The 10,410-nt window shown below is 41.4% G+C and overlaps 1 long non-coding RNA gene across 1 annotated transcript in view; it reads left to right on the top strand.

The window, feature by feature from the left end:
• The window catches only part of LOC112485788, a 14,287-nt gene that overhangs the window by 401 nt on the left and 3,476 nt on the right, over nt 1–10,410 (top strand). The window contains exon 2 of the long non-coding RNA XR_003048572.1: nt 909–1,005. This is a non-coding gene — a long non-coding RNA (uncharacterized LOC112485788). The remainder of the gene's footprint in view (nt 1–908; nt 1,006–10,410) is intronic.

Genomic DNA, 10,410 nt, shown 5'->3' with positions numbered 1-10,410 from the left:
GCCCCACACACACACACAAAATACTGCTCTATTTGCTGGCTGGGTCTGAAGTCTCTTTGATGAGAGCAATTTTTTATTGATGGTTGGAGAGATTGTCCAAATGAACATACATACCTCAGGATACAGCTTAAATTCCTACCATGCTGTCACCTGACACTCCTGAAAGGAGGATGAAAAGAGAGGGGAAAGCGTGGGATGGGGAGATAGTGACCTGAAGGAGAGCAAATGACCCAGAAAGGGAAACTTGGGGACAAAGACAAAGCCGACCTACAGTAGAATTCAGTCAAAGATCAGCTCTGGACCACAGTAACTGAAGCACACATCTGCCCTTGTCCTCTGCCATCAGCACAGAGCACTTTCCATCATAATCTGCTTCTTAAGGGCAGAGACACAAAGGTCTGCAAGAAAACACACACCCTCATTTGCCCTTTGTTTATGAAGGCCATGGGCGTAAGGTTCACAGTATGCTATGCTGAATAGCGCCGTGAACTATGTAGGTATTATTTGACTTTGGACAAGTCACTTCACCTCTCCAGGCTTTAGTTTCCTCATCTATAAAATGGGGTGGTTAAACTGGAAAGTGTTCCAAGTTCCTTTCCAGTTCCGCTGCTCCTAAGTTCCCTAGGTCACCTGCCCCTATTTGGATTCAGTAGAACATAGAGGATTATTTCCTTTGCCCTCCTGGTACCGTCCTCTGAGGTGCTTCTTCTCTATAATTGATTATACCTGAGTTGTAGGATGCCTCGGCCCTATCTGGATTCTTGGTCTTTGTTGCTTACTGGCTGCAAGTAACCTTGGAAAATCTTTACTCCTCTGCTCATTTATCACTAGAAATGAGCCATAGCTCCTGCCTGGCAGAGTCAATGGGAGTTCAGAGTTGATGTATATCTTTTCTTTTTCTTTCTTAGAAAAATGCCTGACTCAACGCAAGGATTCTCTAGTCATTGGCTCCCTTCCTTCAATCTTGCTGATTGAGTCACATTGGCTTGGATGTGTTAGGAGGAGGTAAGCTCAAGAACTGTCCCGCAGATGTATCAGTTAAGCTATAGGCTAAGCTACTGTAACAAAGAGACTCCAAAAAACTGTGGTCTGAATGTGTTCAAGTTTAATTTCTATCTTATAAACAGCAGTCATAAGATAGTCAGAGATAGGAGGTTGGTGAGCAGCACTCCTCTGTGAGACCCCAATTTTCCATATCCTGCTCTTCTTCAAGACCAGCTCAGAGCCCACCTCCCTTAGAGGCCCCAGATCCTTCTTAATCTGCAGAGATCACACATCGTCAGCTCTCCTCAGTGGACACTCAGCAATCACTGCTTCACAGTGCTAGATAACTTTGCAGGTGAGAAAGTTGTGACTGCTCCATCAGATTGGGAACTCCTTGAGGTCGGCAGTCATGTGTTCTTGACCTTTATCATCCCCAAGCCCACTCGGCCTCAGAAAAGTGCCTAGCATGCTGCTCAACACACGGTAGTCTCTCTAGGAGGGTCTGACCCAGAGTGAACACATTCCTGGGGCCTACAGCCAGCCACGATCATGAAAGCTGAGGTGTTTACTTAGTCATCATCATCTTACATATCTTTCAGCTTAATTACCATGCAATTTCTTCATACCTTCCAATAAATGAGAGAAAAAAATGTGTCTCTTTGGAGAGTGCGTGTGAAAACTAACTCTCATGAAAGTCTTTGACTCACCACAAAAATTCAAAAAATGTGCTCCTTATACGTGGATACAAGGAATTATCGATTTTCCTGTCATGTGCAAGTTAGGAGCCCTGAGGAAGAAGTGCTGACTGGGATGCTTAGTGAACTGAATACTTCTATTACTGTAAATTTTATAGAATCAAATTTCTTAATAGAAAATCTTACCGCAGTCATTAGTTTAGGTAACTGCCCTGATTTAACTGGCTTATGGCTAGCAATCCAAAATAGCAATGTAATTCATCATCTATCTCAGTGTTTATTTCACAGTTGTGCTTTGAAGGGAAAACCACGCTGCTCCAGTGAGCTGGTCAATGGGAGTTCTACTGAAATATTTTATTGCTGGTTAGTGGGAAGAGGACAGATTTTTTTTCACCTGCTTGAAAATTGTCATAGTAACATTCTTGTGGCCAATCTCTGTGTTAGATCAACTCCAAATTCTTTTTAAAAAATCATTTTTTAATTTTTCAATTACAGTCGACATACAATATTATATTAGTTTTAGGTGTGCAACATAGTCATCAGACATTTATATAACTTACTAAGTGATCACTCCAATAAATCTAGTACCCATCTGACACCATACATAGATATTACAATAGTATTGACTATATTCCTTAGCTGTACTTTACATCCCCGTGACTATTTTATAACTACCATTTTATTCTTCTTAACTCCTTCTCCTTTTTCACACATCCTCCCAAACCCTCCATCTGGCAAGCATCAAAATGTTCTCTGTATCTATGAGTTTGTTTCTGTTCTGTTTGTTTGTATTTTTGTTCTTTAGATTCCACATGTAAGTAAAATTGTATGGCATTTGTCTTCTCTGACCCCACTCCACACAATACCTTATAGGTCTATCCATGTTGGTGCAGATGGCAAGGTTTCATTATTTTTATGATTGAGTAATATTCCATTTTATCCATTCATCCATTGATGGACTCAGGTTGTCTCCATTTCTTGCTATTGTAAATAACGCCACAATGAACATACGGATGCACATGTCCCTTCGAAGTAGTGTTTTGGGTTTTTTTCGGATAAATACCCAGAAGTGGGATTTCTGGGTCCTTCTTTGTCTCTTATGATAGCCTTTGATTTAAAGTCTATTTTGTCTGGTATAAGTATTGCTACCCCAGTTTTTTTTTTCTTTTCCATTTTAATGAAATATCTTTCTCTATCCTTTACTTTCAGCCTGTGTGTGCAGAGACCTGAGATAGGAACAAGAGCCTGGTATGTTGGGACGATAGAAAGTAGTCTGGCAGGTGTGACTGGAACACAGCGAAAGGGGGAGTAAAGTAGGAGGCAAAGCCAGAGAGGTGGGAGGGAGCAGCTCGTGTTAAGACTTGCCTGCATAGCAAGAACTTTTGAGTTTTATTTTTAGTGCACTGGGAAGTCACTGAAGATTTCCCAGCAGGAAAATGACATCATGTGATTTATCCTCAGTGCTGAGTGACACATGGCCTGTAAAGCATCAGGGTGTTGTAGTGAATGAGGAACGAGATGATGAGGGCTGGATAAGGATGGGAGTGTGCAAGTGGGAGAGGGGCTCAGGTATATTTCGAAGGCCTTGCTGATGGACTGAATAAAGGAAGAGAAAAGTCAAAGATGACTTCTGGGTTTTAGCTGGAGCAGCTGGATGGATGTTGACGCTGTTTACAAGCTGGGCCAAACTGGAAAGGGGAAGGTTTTAGGGAGAAATTGAGTTCCACTCTATGTTAAATCGGAAATGCCTATTAGTCACTTTGTAATTCTGCATGTTTTCTACAAAGAAAATCATTCATTCATTCAGTTAGTACTTGTCGAATGAGTGGATGCCAGCACTTTTTGGCAAATGAGAGGCCAGACTCAGAGCTAAAGATTGGCAATTCAGAACGATGATGCTAACTAACTTCATAGGAAGCAGTTTCACAGATGTTATCATGACCAGTCATCTTAGCCACCTGCAGAGGCCCTGGGGCTGGGAAACGTTATCTCTCTCCTGCAGGTGGAGTGTGTGAGGCTGGGAGAGGCTGCATGGCCTGCCCAATGTGCCCGTCCCCAGGGTAGAGCCAGGCCTTGTACCTTTGTTCTTTCTGCACCAAGCTCTTGTCAGTGAGCTACAGGCCCATGAGAGAGCTGTCTTGGAAGGTCCCCACATGACATGGAACCAAGCATGGCCCTTGAGGCCATGGCGATTCTAGCCAGCGAGAAGCTGAAGGACTCAGTTCCAGCCTGAAAGTGGCCTGGGCCACCAGCAGGCAGGCCAAAGCTGGCCAGGACTTCCAAAGAGGCTTGGTTGAGCTCTGTGACAAGAGCAGTGACACCCACAGAAAGGGGTCCTCTCCTTGCCCTGGTCAGTCAGAAGCATCAGGGGGGAAAGTTTGGCCCAGGCTTTGGAATGAAACTCGGGCCAGGTTTCCCCAGCAGGAGAAAGGCCTCGCTCAGGTGGTTGGCTACACGCCAGTCAATTAATGAAGAGCCAAGAGGGAGGGGTGTGGCCCCTTTCCCAAGGCTGTATGCATTTCACATCCCTGTTTCTAAACTTACAACCTCACAACCCAGGTTGGCACATTTTCCTTAAAAAAATTTGTTTTTGTAGATCTGCATATCAAAGATAGAAATATGGATATTTATTTTTGCAGATGCAAGTAACGAATTAAATAATAACCATAATAGTGAGTCTCAAACTTAAGAGTAAAAATCAATGAGGAGAAGTGTTAGTGGTATCTTAGTCCATTTGGACTGCTATGAAAAAAATACCACAGACCTGGTAGCTTTCAAACTCCCTAATTTATTTCTCTCAGTTCTGGAGGCTGGGAAGTCCAAGATCAATGCATCACATTCTGGCGAGGGCCCTCTTTCTGATGCATAGCTGATACCTTTTCTCTGTGTCCTCACATGGCAGAAGGGGACCGGGCTCCCTCTGGAACCTCTTTTATAAGGTCACTAATCCTATTCATGAGGGCTCCACCCTTACAGTCTAAGCACCTCCCGAAGGCCCCACATCCTAACATCATCATTTTGGGGGATTAGAATTTCAACATATGAATTTGGGGGGACACAAACATTCAAGCCATAACAAATGTTATTGCACAATGGTTAGGAGCTTGAAATCTGAAACCAAACTGCCGTGTTTGACTTTAGCCTCTATCGCTTACTAGTTATCTGCTTTTGGGAAAGTTTCTTAATCTCTCAGTACCTCAGTTTATAAAATGGGTGCCCAGTCATAGATTGTGCTGAGAATTAAATGACTTAATTAATGTAAAGCATTTGGAGTAGTGCCTGCACATAGTATTCTATAGGTAAAACCTATTATTATTAATGAGTATTATTTTTATGAAATAATTGAGTATTATTTTATAAAAACAATGAGTATTATTTTTATAACTGGGTGACTTGTTAAAAATGGCAAGCTCAGAGTCATACACAGTTTTTTTGCCAGTGGGTCTGGAGTGGAGTCCAAGAGATTTTGGATGCAATTGGACCAAGCTGACACTTTGAGAAACCCTGGGCTATAAGGCAAAAATGGGCATCCAGGAACAAGGCAACATGGGAAGTACTACAGGGAGGAAAATAGGGGTGAAGAATAGTGTACACCCCACTGATTCACAATTTCATGCTCTTCAAAGTGGTATGTTTAGAATGGAATCTAATGAGCTTTTGCAGTAAACATAAAGATGGTTTCCAAAGAGAGTATTTTAACTATATCATTGACTTCTTTCATATTATTTTATTTTTATGTATCTCCTTCCACTCAATTCTTTTATTGAGATATAATTCACATACCATAAAATTCATCCTTTCAAAGTGTGCAACTCAGTGGTTTTTAGTATATTGACAAAGTTGTGCAATCACTACAATCTAATTCTAGAATAGTTTTCATCACCACTCACCCAGAAAAAGAAAAGATGTACCTATTAGCAGTCACTCCCCATTCTGCCTGCCCCACCCCCCACCCCGTCACCAGCCCCTGGCAACCACTAATCTACTTTCTGCTTCCATGGATTTGCCTCTTCTGGACATTTCATGAAAATGGAATCTCACAATATACAGCCTTTTTGATTGCCTTCTTTCACTTAGCATGTTTTCATGGTTCATCCATGTTATAGCACACATATTTATACTTTTTCCTTTTTATGGATAAATAATATTCCATTGCATAGGTATATCACATATTGTTTACCATTCATCATTTGACAGGCATTTGGGTTGTTTTCACTTTTTTGGCTATTATGAATCATGCTGCAAGGAAATTTTTGTACATATATTTGTATAGACAAACGTTTACTTAGGAGTAAAATTGCTCAGTCATATGGTACCTCAAAATCAAACTTTTTGAAGAACTATTTTCCAAAGCAGCCACACTATTTTATACTCCCACCGGCAATGTGTGAGAATTTCAATTTCTCCACATCCTCACTAACATTTACATTGTCTGTATTATCTGCCTTTTAATTTTAGCCATCTTCATGTGTTTGAAGAGGTATCTCATTGTGATTTTGATTTGTATTTTCCTAATGACTAATGATGTTGAGCATCTTTCCATATGTCAGTTTTTGGCCCTGTAGGGTTTTGGCATTCTAAGGCTGAGATGCTGGGACATGATTGTATTCTGAACGTGCTGTTAATTTCTTCCTATCAAATCTAAAGAGGAGCGTGTTTTATTCGAACAATAACAAATATGTAGGCCCTTTCTACAACAGGTGTAGTTTTTGCCTGAGAGCCTAGCGAAGAGAATTAACTTAAAATTTAAAAACAAATTATCTCACAAACTAAATGAGTAGTTGAATAAAATTAATTAACATGAATAATATATAAGAGAAGCTGCATTGGAAGAAATTTTATTATTTAAGTACTTGCTTAAAAGATATTTATTTTCAGTGAAACCCACTGACCCCTCTAATCCTCCTATACTAGGCAAGCCAGCACCACTGCTCCAGACATCCAGTAATCTTGTAGTGTACTATAGGGAAGAAAAAAATTTCTTCTACCTTTCGAGGGTCTCCTAGCTGGTCTAATAATCAAATTGACACAAGACAGATTAACAAGAGAAAAAATGAATTTAATTATATCCATAAGAATATGAGATCCATATGCAGTCAGGAAAAAAAAAGACTTATATGCCATCATGAGCTAAGAAAAGGAGAGGGACCTGGGCTTCAAAGAGAAGGAAGGCAAATGTTTTCAGAGACAATGGGACACAGAGAGAACATTGATCTCCAGGCCCTGTGGAGCTCCCCGCAGCCCGCCACACCTAGTCTATTCTCTTTATAGTTAGCTCTGGTGATAGTTCTTTTCCTGAACCAGGACCTCTATCTAAATTCATTTAGGAAATTAGAAAGGAGGTAATAAGCTCTTCCTGAGTCTTTTTGGGTCTTAAGTGTCTTTAGCTCAAAATAGTCTGCATACCGAAGTGGCACATTCTGGGGTGACACCATCTGAACCCCTCAGTATAAAGATAAACGGGCACTCCCTTAGGACCAAGATTGAAAATTCCTTCAGAGAGCTCTCAGAACAACTAAGTCACACACAGGATGTTTCCTGACTGCTGGGAAGTTTAAAATACTCAGTTGCTCAATAACAAGAATTACAAAGTGTTCCCAGTTTGCAGTTTAGGGATTGGGGGGCTAAATTCCCAGGGGCCTGGAAAGGAGAGTATATCACTAAGAATCTCTAAGTGTAAACTTGATTAAAAACAAAGTTGATTTCCACTTATAGTGCAAATCAGGAAACTCCTAAAAACGAGATTGCTAATCCAATGAGAATCCTACTGAGGGCATTCTGGGAGCTTCTTACTTGGGAAAGCCCTTACTTGGGAAATTGGATTCTAAACTTGAACATCTCTTCCCCATGCACATTCTCTCATCCTGTGAGTAAGTATTATGACGAATTATTCTGCTTTTTAGATCTTATAGTAGTAGGAATTTCAAACCAAAGCAGACTTAAAAAACAAAAGTTGCAATCGTTTACACAATAGTCGATTCTCTGAATGACTTCCGTCAGATCCTGATTGTGGGAACATCTTAGCCCCTTTGCTCCTCTGGAAAGCAGCTAGCTGGAGAGACTAAAGAAGGAAAAAGAGTGGCCAGCTGCTAAAGTTGGCATTTGTTTATTTTGTGAAGACCCAGACTTTACTAGGTGGTAGTCATGTAGTTTGGGGTATGAACAAAAAGGGTCCATATACTAAACCTGACAAGCTCAGGGGGACCCACATGGCAGGTCTTACAAACTCAGTGACCAAGAGTAACCACAAAGAATGGCCAGTCATAAATTCCTCACTGGGCAGACCATGGAAGGTAGCCTCGTCCCAGGCCTATAGTTTCCTTAGCAAAGGTTAATCTTTACCTTAAGCCAGCTGTGTCCATTGTTCTCATGCATCTAGGAAAACATACCTTTGAAATGTCAGCATAATTTTCTTTTCTAGACCCCCTCGGCACCACCTCAGGCACCAGAGCACAAGACCACAGAACCCCTCATTGTTGCCTGGTTGCCATTTCCATACTGTAATTATTAACTATCTTATACCCACCAATGTAAAAGAAGTATGTGTTTCTCCATTTTCTTTTTATTCAATCCTAGCGATTTCCCTGCTTTGCTTTCTTCTGCCTTTTAATCTACCACAACGGATTTTATGTAACCCTCTCTCTGTCTTCTCTTTTGATGCTAATGTATAAAATAAGCAGCAAAACCGCCATTCTCTGGAGCGTTTTCTCAGTCTATTGAGGTTTTGTTTCCAGGCATGTCCTCAAAATTTTGGCTCAAATAAATTCTTATAAAACTTTTCTATACTCTGGACATTCTTTTGTCGACATGGGCAAATTACTTACTTTTTATGAACCTCCATTTCTTCTGAAAAACTGAAGTAAGGCTGCTTACCTCAAAAGGCTAATTTGAGTCACAAGTAAACAACAACCACGAGAGCACTTGGTATATTAAGAAGCGATACATGAAGGAAGCTATTTTTGTTTTGCCCTTTCCTTCAATCTTCAGTGGGAATTTTCTTTCCTTTTCTTTTCAGACTTCTCCCAGACACCAATCCTAAACTCAGGGAATAATTCCAGGCATTAAGAAGGTATTCAATAAAAGTTTTCTTAGATCCAGTTTTCTGGATGAACAAAATATCGAATAGATGAATGGATTTGGTCACTTAACATATATTTATTGGGTGTGTATTATGTTCCAGAGACTGTTCTAGACACCAAAGAAATATCTGTGAACAAAACAGACAAAACTCCATGCCCTCATGGAGCTTCCATGCTAGAAAGGCGAGGGAGGCTCTAAGCAAGTAAGTCATTAAAACGCATCAGGTGTTAACTGGTGGTAAATGCTATGAAGAAAAATAAAGCAGGGAGTGCTAGGCTGAGGTGAGGCCAGAGAAGGGTCCAGGTATTCTTAAGGGCTCCAATTCAGTCCCAAAAGCTGAATTCTTTGGGGTTAAGTTAGCTTTCCAGGGCTCATTTCTAAAGAGACATTATCTTCTCCCCAGCTCAGTGGTCACTCTGGTCCCAGGCTCTCTGCAGCCAGGCTCAAAGTGAAAGAAAGGCTAGGCAGCAGTTGTGAGGGAGACAATGACAAACCAAGCAGATGGAAGGAGACCCTGGGGCAGCGCTCCAGGCCACACACCCTGGAAATTAGATCACCTTCGGAAAGATTCTCCACCTTGGCTCTGTCTAAAAAGTCCTGTGCTGTGCTTCCTAGAACAGCACTGACGGAAACCAGTTTCATACACTTCAAATCCTTTCCCTGTTTGTCTAGCACAAATGACACATTCCTGTCCAAACTCAGCCAGACCAACAGCTGCTAATTCCCTAACAACACTGCCCTAACAATTCTTGCATGGAATGTAATTAGTCCCGGCGCAGAAGTAGAAGTTTATATTTCAGAAAACAAAACCTTTTCGAAATTCTTTTTCTCTGTCTCCCTTGCTACTGGATCACCCACCCCCAGGAACCACTTTTGACCAAGCTCGGCAGGGGGGGTCACTTCCTTCAGCAATTTGAAAGACCTGTGCAATAGCAATGCTGAGAGTACACTGCATAAATTATAGCATTACAACAGCTCACATTTACACAGAGCCACCATGGGCTGTTTCTTGACTTTATGGAATTATCAGTTTTTTGCCTCAAGAAAACTTTAGTAGGAAGCCTGGACAAGCCTACAGAAAATTATTTAGAATTACATAATGTCAGGGTAAATAGGCCATACCAAACTGTCTGGTCACGGATGGCAAATAGCACTTGTTCCAAATACTTGATGTTGGCTCTGTGTAGCAATGGGCTGTGAAGGCGTCTCAGGCAGCTAGCTGGGAAGGGAAATGGTGAACGATTGATTAGCAATGTCTACCATAAATGAGGTGCAGTAAAGGGGCACCCCTTTTGGGTATTTACAGTGCCTAATCTAGTTCCAATTTCTGATTTTACAAATGAAGGAACTGCTACTCAGAGAGCTGAGGTGACTTCATCAAGATCATACCACCAATGAGGAGCAGAGCTGACCCTGGAGTCCAGCCTTCTAGATTTCCACCCTAGTATTGTTTTCCAACATCAACTCTTTTGGCCCTCATTTACAAGGTCTAGAGAGGGCCGATTTCATGAGGCAAGGAGAGATTATGGACCTGGCTGGCTTCATGTAATGCCTGACATGTAGCTCACAGTGATCAGCTACTCAGTGGTCCCAGCCTGGCTCCACTGTAGCCTGCTCCTAGAACACTTGCTTGCCTCAAGCATTGCAGTTC

The sequence above is a fragment of the Pteropus alecto genome, unplaced genomic scaffold (assembly GCF_000325575.1).
Source record: "Pteropus alecto unplaced genomic scaffold, ASM32557v1 scaffold25, whole genome shotgun sequence".
Lineage (NCBI taxonomy): Eukaryota > Metazoa > Chordata > Mammalia > Chiroptera > Pteropodidae > Pteropus > Pteropus alecto.
The sequence above is the reverse complement of the archived record's forward strand: the minus strand, read 5'-3'. Positions and strand labels throughout refer to the sequence as shown.